Raw genomic sequence first — 11,049 nt, forward strand, 5'->3', positions numbered from 1 at the left:
CTATCAGTAGGGTTTGCATGTGTTGCGAATAGCCTCCTCCACTCGTCACCGACTATGTGATCGGACCTAGCAGTCCGCAACACGGTGTTCCTCCTGCATGCGCGGATATCGTTAGAGGTGGTGCACTTGCGCCGCACCGGCGAACTTGTACGTGGGATCGGACGACCGGCTGTTCGAGGGAGATCGGACGAGGAGGAGACGATCCACGCGGACGCGCTGCCCCAACTCTTCTTCCGTTGCACGGCACTGCGCGTCTAGTGGTAACGAACTGTGATCCATCTCCAGTAGCATGTTCTTGGTTGTTCTGCGCGTAGGAAATTTAAATTTGCAGTCGACGCACCCTACCGTAGAGCCCAACAAATGGGCCGGCCCAGCTAAATGCCAACAAGATTTTGCAGACCATAATGGGTCGGCCCAGCTAAAGGCCCACAAAATTTAGCGGACCATAATGGGCCTGCCCAGCTAGAGGCCCACACGATTTTGCAGACCATAATGGGTCGGCCAAGCTAAAGGCCCACAAGATTTTGTGGACCATAATGGGCCGGCCCAGCTAAAGGCCCACAAGATTCTGCAGACCATAATGGGCAGGCCCGGCTAAAGGCCCAACATTCTCTGTCAAATCGGCCTGTCAACGGCCTGTCCTAAACTTGTCATCAACGCGACCCATGGTCACTTCGAGCCCATTAACAGTCCGCTAAGTAATTGGGCCGAATTATGGCCCGGTGTATTTTCGGCCTGTTAAAGGTCCTGCTTTATTTGGGCCCATTTACAGGCCAACAAAACTTTCGGCACATAAACGACCATGAATGATTTGGGTCATATTCGGCCATGTCCGACATTCGGCCTGTTAGAGGCCCACTACAGATTTGGGGCACTTTCGGCCTGTTGTCATTTTCGTCTTGTTAACGCCGAACGAAAACCATGGGCCATATGTGGCCCAACATCATATTGGGCCCATTAAGGACCCATATAAAAATGATGATAAAGTAGCCCGACCAAAGTTCCGGCCTGTTAAGGGCCCGTGTATTAGGTCGGCGCATTTATGGCCCGTCCGAATTTTGGCCTGTCAAAGATCCGCATTGTAAACGGGCCACCATTTTGGCATGCAAAGATCAGTGGGTTATTTGGCACAATCAGGGCCCAATCTCACTTTCGGTCTATTAAAGGCCCATGTTTTTTATGGGCTCGAGATATTTTCACCTATAAATGGCCTATTTTTACTTAGGGCCCAAATTATGTTTAAGCATGTTAAAGGCCCACTATGGGCACATGCCTACCAAAAAAATATGAAAGCTTATGCTGATTTAGGCCCAGATATTTTTAGTGGGCTACAGGCCAATTTCGGCCCGTAATCATTTTCAGACCAATTGGAATGGGCCCGACGAATGTTGGCATGTTGGGCTCGTACGAACCTTTCGGCCGAATACATTACTAAGATAAACCTACACTATACAAAAATAGCGTCGCAATTACTGCAGCCCATGGTAGCATCATAAATGTTGTATCACAACAAAATAAATAAATTCCAACCATACAACAAAAGGCCTGTTGGTATAAAGTTTACAGTCCTCCCAAATAAAAGTACCATCAGATGAATAGAAGCACAGATCATTTGACCTGAGTGCTAATATTTTAGGCTGTAGAATCTGATGGAGCAGCACGATCTTCACCTATTTTCTGCCACTGCTCTTGAACAACGAAGTGAATGTCTGATAGTCTGGTTTCAAAACCATTCATATCTTGACGACATCTGTCAACCACTATTCTTGTTTCCGAAACGACGTCCATTAGGGATTGGACTTGTGTCTGGAGCACAGATATATCACTTTGTCTAGCAGGAAGATTTTGTTCAGTAGGCGATTTGGACAAGGTTACCTTGACAACCAACCCAGAATTATGCAGGAAGGTGCTTTTTTGCACTGTTAGTGGAGAGATACTGATGCACTGCAGCAAGAGGTGACATTGTGCAGCAAGAGATACTGACGCACTGTTAGAGGTGGTTGTGGTTGTTCAATCATTTGTTCCATAGCTTCCCTAAAGTTTGAACTTGTAGATTAGTGTACCAGATAAGTTACTAATGAGACAAGAACAAACAAAGTAGGTTAAACGTTTATACATAACTTATTTTGGTGAACTACTATAATACATTAGCATGTATTGTAGTGCCAACTACATAATAAAATCACTTTTGGAACATATGTCCATGTAGCATGCCTACTCTATTGTCTATTTCCTCACATTCGTTGATATCTAAGGATAAAGAGACATGGTTTAAAGTAGGATGAACATAGTATGACATCATTCATATCATGGGCAAACAGATATAAGACAAGCAGGCTATTTTATCATTGTGTGCGCACGTGAACATAACAACTAGGTTACAGATCAAGACCAAAAGAATATCCTTCATCTCTTTTAAACCATGTAAGGTGAAATGATACGTTAAGACAACTGTGTATAAAAGTGAACAGAGTAACTTACATTGGCTGCAAACCAAGTAGTTAAATGAACACATCACAATACAAAATCAGTTCAAGGGAGGAGGAGTAAGAACTTACAACAGCGGCTTGAACTGCTGTGCTCATGCCCTTCATCTTGCTGGTGTGGCAATTCTTGAAGATTTACACTGCATTCTGTTCAGGTTCTTTTTGGTCTGTACGGGCTTTCCTCTGTATTTGGAATAAGTCAATATAGATACGATAATATGGCACAAAAAAAGAAGGAAGTGGCAGCTATTTACAAGAGCCTCACAGTGTGCAATATAGCTACGAGATCCTGTTGTCTGTTGGAATATCACTTTAGAACGGTTGGTTTTGTTCTTCAAACAGTTAGCCTAGAAGAAGATACACTTGTAAGGCACATACATAAATACAAGTTCAATATGTGGTTTGATCAAATATATATAGCCTACCTGATACTTTGGATCAGACCAGTGTTTAATGAGGGTTGTACAGTCTTCATCTGTAATATATTCCACTGGAGATGTTTGGCGATTTCATTGTTAGCCTTGCCTTCAAAGTGAGATTTTCTAAGGTGGTACCGATACTGTCGCAGAGCAGACTGAAAAACTTGAGTGCATGCTTGTTTAGTTGCATCATCTTTCAGATCCAACTTGAACCTCATCTGTTGAAAAAAGAATGTGAGTCTTATTAGGAGGAAGCTAGAAAGTATGGGACAGAGCAAGACAATATTACTAATTGCGATGAATAACATTACTTACAGATAAATGGTCAAGGAAGGTGTTAAACTGGGTATTGTCTTTCTCATTCCTGTACTGGATCCACATTGGGAGGATACGTCCATAACACCTAACAGCAACTGCTGCCTCTGTTACTAACTTGGCTGACTCTATAGCATCACGTGGCCTTTTTAAACCTGCCGCAAAATGGTTCTCCATTCTTCCTCCTTTAGATTTTATTAATCTATCAAGCATTATCCCTGATGTCTGTTTCCACTTGCACCGTGCTGCTAGTTCAACAACAAATATGGAAAGTGTTAGTGTACATATAAAGGAGCATGCAACTGCAACTTGACTCGGTCAGGTACCATCTTGGCGTTGATGCTCATGAGGTTCATCTGACCTTGCCAAGTCCTGTTGTGTCAGCAGTGCTTTGGAAGTAGTGTTATTTGTGAAGGCAGCTTGGGAACTGGCCAGTTCCGGAGCAAACGAACGAGTAATTCGTTGAGATGCTAGTACAGTTGAAGCGGATGCTGCAGCTGGTGGAGCAGGTGATACTGTGTTTGTAGATTTAGCCGGTGGACTTGGACCTTCTACTGCACTATAAGTACCAGCAGAATCTCGACGGCAGATCCTTTTCCGCTTCACCCGACGAGTAACATCACTCCCTACTATATTATTTTCCTTGCTCTTTTTTGACTTTGCCATGTCAAGCCGTACCCACAACACAAAAGAATAAAATCGCTCTTCAGAACTCATTGATGCATGATACAGACAAGCAATACTTTGATGTAAGACAACCGTATGATGATGGAATATGTAAGAAAAATAGGACGGCATGAAATATTCACAGCTACAATGTGCAAACTAAGCAGAAGGATTTTCAAGAAAATAGAAGTAATGCAAGATTGACAACATATGAAAGATGCAACCAATATTACTCTGCCAAGTTAAAAGTGTCTTGTCATAAGTGGCAATTCGAAAAATGAGAAGCAGTACAACGTAGAAATCAATGCAAGATGCAACCACTATCAAACTACCATGTTAAAAGCGTCCAATCATGAGTGACTGATGTGGATACACAACAGCAGTACCTTGATGTAAGAGCATGGTATGATAGATAGATGAAGTGTATTCTAGACACAGAAAGCCATGTCATATGCACATGTATAACGTATAAACTCAGCAGGTGCAATTTAATCAAAATAGAAGAAATACAGGCTAGACAACATATGCAACATGAAACCAATTATCACACAATCAACTTAGAGCAAGCACCTGCGATGGTGGAGTACGGGAGATGAACTCATCGTGTAGACTTGGGACTTCAACTTCATTAACAGTAGCAGTGGCAAATCTAGAGAGTCTCTGTTTGCGTCGGTGCGGAGGACCACTAACATCCCTAACTTACTCTTTTCCTTCCTATTTTCTGATATTTCCTTATGAAGTCAAAACCACAAGAAGATGAATAAAATTATCTCTGCATAACTGGTTGATGCATGATACAGACGAACACTACTTTGATGTAAGGCAAGCGCAGGATAGGAGAATGGAATATATACAAAAAAAGACAGCATTTCATATTCACATATACGATAGGAGGATGGAATATGTATGAAAAAACAGTAAGCGGAAGGCATTTCAACAAAATTAGAAGAAATGAAAGCTTGGCACCATATGAACATGCAACCAATATCACTCTATCAGGTAAAAAGTGTCTCGTCGTAAGTGCCATTTCAAGAAATTAGAAGCATTACAAGCTAGAAGAAAATGCAAGATGCAACCTACATCACAGTCCCAAGTTAAATGTGTCTTATGGGTAAGTGATCGTTTTTTTGAAGGTTATGGGTAAGTGATCGTTGCAGGTATAAGTTGTAAGCTACGCAGATGCAATTCAACATAATCAGAAGCAATACAAACTAGCCAGCATACGGAAAACACAACCACATATAACAGCTCCAAGTAAGAGCAAGCACCTATGATGGTGGAGTAGGGGAGATGTGCTCATCATGTACACGTATGTTCTAGAAACAGGAACACGTGTCATATTGACAGGCATTATGTGTAAAGTAAGCAGATGCAACTCAAGTTAGAAGCAATACAAGCTAGACATCATACGCAACATGCAACCACATATAATAGTGCCAAGTTAGAGCAAGCACCTGTGATGGTGGAGTAGGGGAGATGTGCTCATCATCTACACATCAACGTTGACTGTCCAGCCTTGTGTTGTCTTGCGAATCTTGTTGGGAGGATGGCGGAGTAGAATCTGTAGACACCCCCTGTTTGAGTTGCTCTGAAGGACCACCATCATCCACTGCCGGACTAATTTCCTTCAGCTGTAATGATTTTGCATTGTGAGGTCAACCGATAAGAAAAAGGAATAAAATTCGCTCTTCAGAACTCATTCATCCATGATACTAACAAACACTACTCGGATGAAAGGCAAACACATGATGCGAGGATGGAATATGTATGGAAAACAGGATGACGTGACATATTCACACCTATGATGTGGTAACTAAGCAGAAGGCATTTCAACAAATTAGAAGCACTGCAAGCTAGACACCATATGAAAGATGCAACCAATATCACTCTGCCAAGTTCAAACTATATGGTGTTTCAACAAATTAGAAGCAGTACATGCTAGAAATCATATGCAAGACACAACCAATATTACAGTGGCGACTTAAAGGTGCCTTATCATGAGTGACTGATGCGGGATATGCAAGAACAGTAGTATGATGTAGAAACAGGAACACATGTCATATTCATAGGCATTATGTGTAAAGTAAGCAGATGCAATTCAACAAAGTTAGAAGCAATACAAGCTAGACATCATATGCAACATGCAACCACATATAATAGTGCCATGTTAGAGAAAGCACCTGTGATGGTGGAGTAGGGGAGATGTGCTCATCATCTACACAGCTACGTTGACTGTTTAGCCTTGCGTTGTCTTGCGGATCTAGTTGGGAGGATGGCATAGTAGAATCTCTAGAGAACCTCCGTTTCAGCTGCTCGGAAGGACCACCATCATCCAATGCCTTGCCATTTCCTTCAGCTTTATTGATTTTGCATTGTGAGGTCATACCGACAAGAAAAAGGAATATAATTTGCTCTTCAGAACTCATTCATGCATGATACTGACGAACACTACTCTGATGGAAGGCAAAGTCATGATACGAGGATGGAATATGTACGAAAAATTAGACGGCTTGACATATTCACACCTATGATGTGGTAACTAAGCAGAAGGCACTTCAACAAATTAGAAGCACTGCAAACTACACACCATATGGAAGGTGCAATCAATATCACTCTGGCAAGTTAAAACTGTCTCGTCATAGGTGGCGTTCATCAAACTAGAAGCATTACATGCTAGAAATCATATTCAAGACGCAAATCAATATCACACTGCCAACTTAAAGGTGTCCCATCATAAGTGACTAATGCAGGATACACAAGAAGAGTAGTTTCATGTACGAACATGGTGTGATAGACAGATATAGTATGTACCAAAAACAGGAAAGCGTATCATATTCACTTGTATCAAGTGTAAGCTAAGCAGATGCAGTTTACACTAATTAGGAGCAATACGAGCTAGACACCATATGCAACATGCAACCAGATATCACACTTCCAAGTTAGAGCAAGCACCTTGCATGGTGGAGTAGGGGAGCGGAGACTTAGACCTTGTAATAAACTATCAGTACAAGGAGAACCGGTACAGATGCCCCATTTATGTTGCTGCAGAGGACCACCATCATCGCCTTTCTAACTATTTTCCTTCCTCTTTCTTCATTTTGCCTTGTCAAGTCAAACCCACAAGAAAAAGGAATAAAATTTGCTCTTCAGAACTCATTGATGCATGATACTGACGAACACTCCTTTCATGTAAGGTAGCCGCATGATAGGAGGATGGAATATGTATGAAAAACAAGACGACATGACATATTGACATGTATGATGTATAAAGTGTAAACTAAGCATAAGGTGCTTGAACTTGTTAGAATCAATGCAAGATAGAAACCATATGAAAGATGAAACCAATATCACTCTACCAAATAAAAAGGGTGCCCTAACAAATGTATTTGATCAAATTAGAAGCAATACATGGCAATAGGCTAGAAATAATATGCAATATGCAACGAATAAAGGTTACTCATCGTAAGTGATTGATGCAGGATACGGAAGAGAGGTAGTTTCATGAAAGAACAAGGTTAACACATAGATGTAGTGTGTACCAAAAATAGGAAGGAATGTCATATTCATAGGTATAGTGTATAAACTAAGCAGATGCAATTTACCCTAATTAGAAGCATTACAAGCTAGACACTATATGCAGCATGCAACCACATATCACAACGCGAAGTTAGAGCAAGCACCTGTGATGGTGGTGTAGGGGAAGTGCGGGCTTCAAGTACAGAGCTACGTTCAATATCTTCATTTAGGCTTGCTGTTTCTTGAGAATCATGTGGAGAGGATGAAATTGCATTCTTTATCAGAGTATTGTGTCTCATATTAACCCATGGACGTGACTATCTCATCATAAACGATAGATGCAGGATACACAAGAACAATAGTTTGATGTAAGAACATGGTGTGATAGGCAGATGTAGTATGTACCAGAAACAGGAAGGTGTGCCATATTCACATGTATAATGTGTAAGCTAAGGAGATGCAATTTAACAAATTAGGATCAATAGAAGCTAGGCACCGTATGCAACATACAACCAAATATCACACTGCCATGTTAGAGCAAGCACTTTGGGTTGTGGATTAGGGGAGATGAGATTTGGAACTATCACTGCAGTATGAGTAGCAGGAGAATCTGCAGAGATCATATGTTTCGGTTGCTCTAGAGGACCACCATCATTCCGTGCCTTCGTCCTTTCAGATTTTTCCTTGTCAAGTAAACACACAAGAAAAAGGAATGAAATTGACACTTCCAAATTCGTTGATGCATGATACTGACGAACACAACTTTTATGTATGGCAACCACATTGTAGGATGATGGCATATGTATGAAAAACGCAAAGCAGAAGGCATTTCAACAAATTGGAAGCAATCCAATCTAGAGACCATATGAAAGATCCAACCAAAATCACTCTACCAAGTTAGATGTGTTTTATTATAAGTGGCACTTCAACAAATTAGAGGCAATACATGTTTGAAATGATATGCAAGATGCAACCAATATTACATAGTCAACTTGAAGGTGTATCATCATAATTGATTGATGAGGGATACACAAGAAAAGTAGTTTGATGTAAGAACATGGTTAATAGAAAGCCGTAGTGTGTACCAAAAACAGGAAGGCATGTCGTATTCACATGTATAATGTGTTAACTAAGCAGATGCAATTTACCCTAATTAGAAGCATTACAAGGTAGATACCATATGCAACATGCAACCACATATCACACTGCCAAGTAAGAGCAAGCACCTGCGATGGTGGTGTGGGGGAATTGCGGTGATCAACTAGAGAGCTATCTTGACTATCTTCATTTAGCCTTGTTGTTTCTTGAGAATCATGTGGGGAGGATGACACTGCACTCTTTAAACGGGTAGGGCGTCTCACAGTAACACACTCGGGTGACTGTCTCATCATAAGTGATTGACGAGGGATACAAAAGAGCATTAGTTTTATGTATGAACATGGTTAATACACATATGTAGTATGTATCAAAAACAAGAAGGCATGTCATTATCAAAGATATAATGTGTAAAGTAAACAGATGCAATTTAACCAAATTGGAAGCAATACAAGCTAGACACCATTTGCAACATGCAACCACATTTGACAGCGCAAAGTTAAAGCAAGCACCTGGGATGGTTGTGTGTGGCAATTGAGATCATCAACTGCAGAGCTATGTTTATTGTCTCCAACTGCTGACACTGCACCCATTAGAGTGCTGAAATGCTTAGTGCTTATCTTCAAATTACACTGGAGCGACTTCTGTCTTTTCTTTTCTGCATTCATCAACACTGCATCAGACTCTGAAATACCCATGCATAAAAAACAATAATGTGAGTATGGGTGAAGTGTGTGCACAATTAGTACAGTGTAAAGGTAGCAGATAGTAGGGCAGGTAAGAAATAAATGACGGGAGAGATATGATAGCTCTACAATATGCATGGCACACTAATTAATACATGAATCTATGAAAATAGCAGTCGACTGAAAACAAATAGGTCAGTCCATTTTTTCTGCACCGTCCGATGTACAAAGAACGGGCAAATCGCCTTCATCTACCTCCATCCAGTCAGTGTTGACGATCTTCCTTGAAACACCAGCAACCACTGGCCCAGTATTCCTCCCCTGCCTGCGCCCTCCCCTCGACCTCACCGCACCGCCGTGCTTGGCACCGACCTCCAAATCATGTGCAAGCAGCTCCTACACCCCACACTCCTATGATAGACATCGATGCGCCGCTTCCCCGGGGAACAGGCGGACTAGGTGCTCCGCATGCCTAAGCGTGTGCTGCTTCTTTTAATTGCAGTTCGACTGACCCTGAATTAGAATCGAGGCAGGCTACTGACCTCTAGCAAAGGTGAAATAGTAAATGGAGGAAACCTTGTGCATTTAGTATCACGAAGAAGATTTAGTAAGAAGTGCTCAACTATTTTCTTTCGTGGGATGAATACGGTGTGAGCAGAGACGTAAGATTTGCACAAATAAGGGAAGAGGAGTACCTCTTTCTAATAGCAGTGTTGTGTCCTCTTTCTGTTCTTCCAACGATCTTCTTGTGGTTCGATGGAAACGAGAAGTTGTGCAGGATGGTGGAGCCTTGGACAAACCCGTGGCTAAGTTGTTGAGTGTGGTGCAGTGGCTGTCTGTCGGCAGCGGGGAACCAGATCTGAGGCAGTGAACAACGGCGTAGCGGGAATAGCTTCGGTGCGGTGGACGGTTGAGATAGTGGAGCGGCAGCAGTGGGGCGCAGGACGGCGTGGTCGGAGTGGTTCTGGTACGGCACGAGTCGGCTTCAACATTGTGGAGGCAACTCTGCCTCAGCTTCAGCTGCTAAGTCCTTGAGGGCATTGCGGTTGCGGTTGCGGTTGTGTTGGACGATGATGTCGGGGTATCGGCTCCGACGTGATGGAGGAGGGCGGCGGTGGATTGGCCACTATGGGGTGGAGGACGGAGGAGGCTGGGGTTTCGCAGCTGGTGGAGAGGGCGTTTTCGCGCCCACGGAGTATGAATGGGGAAGGAGAGGGAGGTGGAGAACTAAGGGGGAACAATGTTTCGGTTTGAGACGCGCTTGTTTGAAATTTGGGGAAAGATACAAACTTTACCCCCATCTAAAATTTCGGACATATTGCGGGTTGGGGGTAGGACCGTCATGTCAGGTGTCCCAAAAGTGGGCGGGATAGATTTCGGCCGAGCGTATGGGTGTTTAGGCACCCACAGCGTATGAATGCTTCTCGGAGGCGGTTGAGACTGGCGTCTTGGTGAAGTTACAAACCTACCCCGGTTGAGACCTTTGGACATCGGGCCGATAGGCTACACGGGCTAGAGTCAGGATAGTAATTTCCTACCACCAAACATTAATCTCGCGCGCTTTCGGGTGACCAGAGGCCTATTTGGCACTTCGTTCGATATTTGGGAGCATAAGCATTAATGTTTTTGGTTCTCTTGAATTGAACTTTCAGGATTTGTCAAACTTCACAAATCTTTACTCTTGAAAATCCTAAAGCTACAATTATTTTGGAATGGAGGGGGTACATTTGAATATACATTATACACGAGTATATATTAAAAAATATGCAACTTACCTCAGTTCATGCATGGTTCCAGATATAATCTCCTTGGTTGCAAAAAAATTTTGATATGCGTATGAATATATATAGCATGTTCAAACACACA

This window comes from Triticum aestivum, chromosome 6B (genome assembly GCF_018294505.1).
Source record: "Triticum aestivum cultivar Chinese Spring chromosome 6B, IWGSC CS RefSeq v2.1, whole genome shotgun sequence".
NCBI lineage: Eukaryota > Viridiplantae > Streptophyta > Magnoliopsida > Poales > Poaceae > Triticum > Triticum aestivum.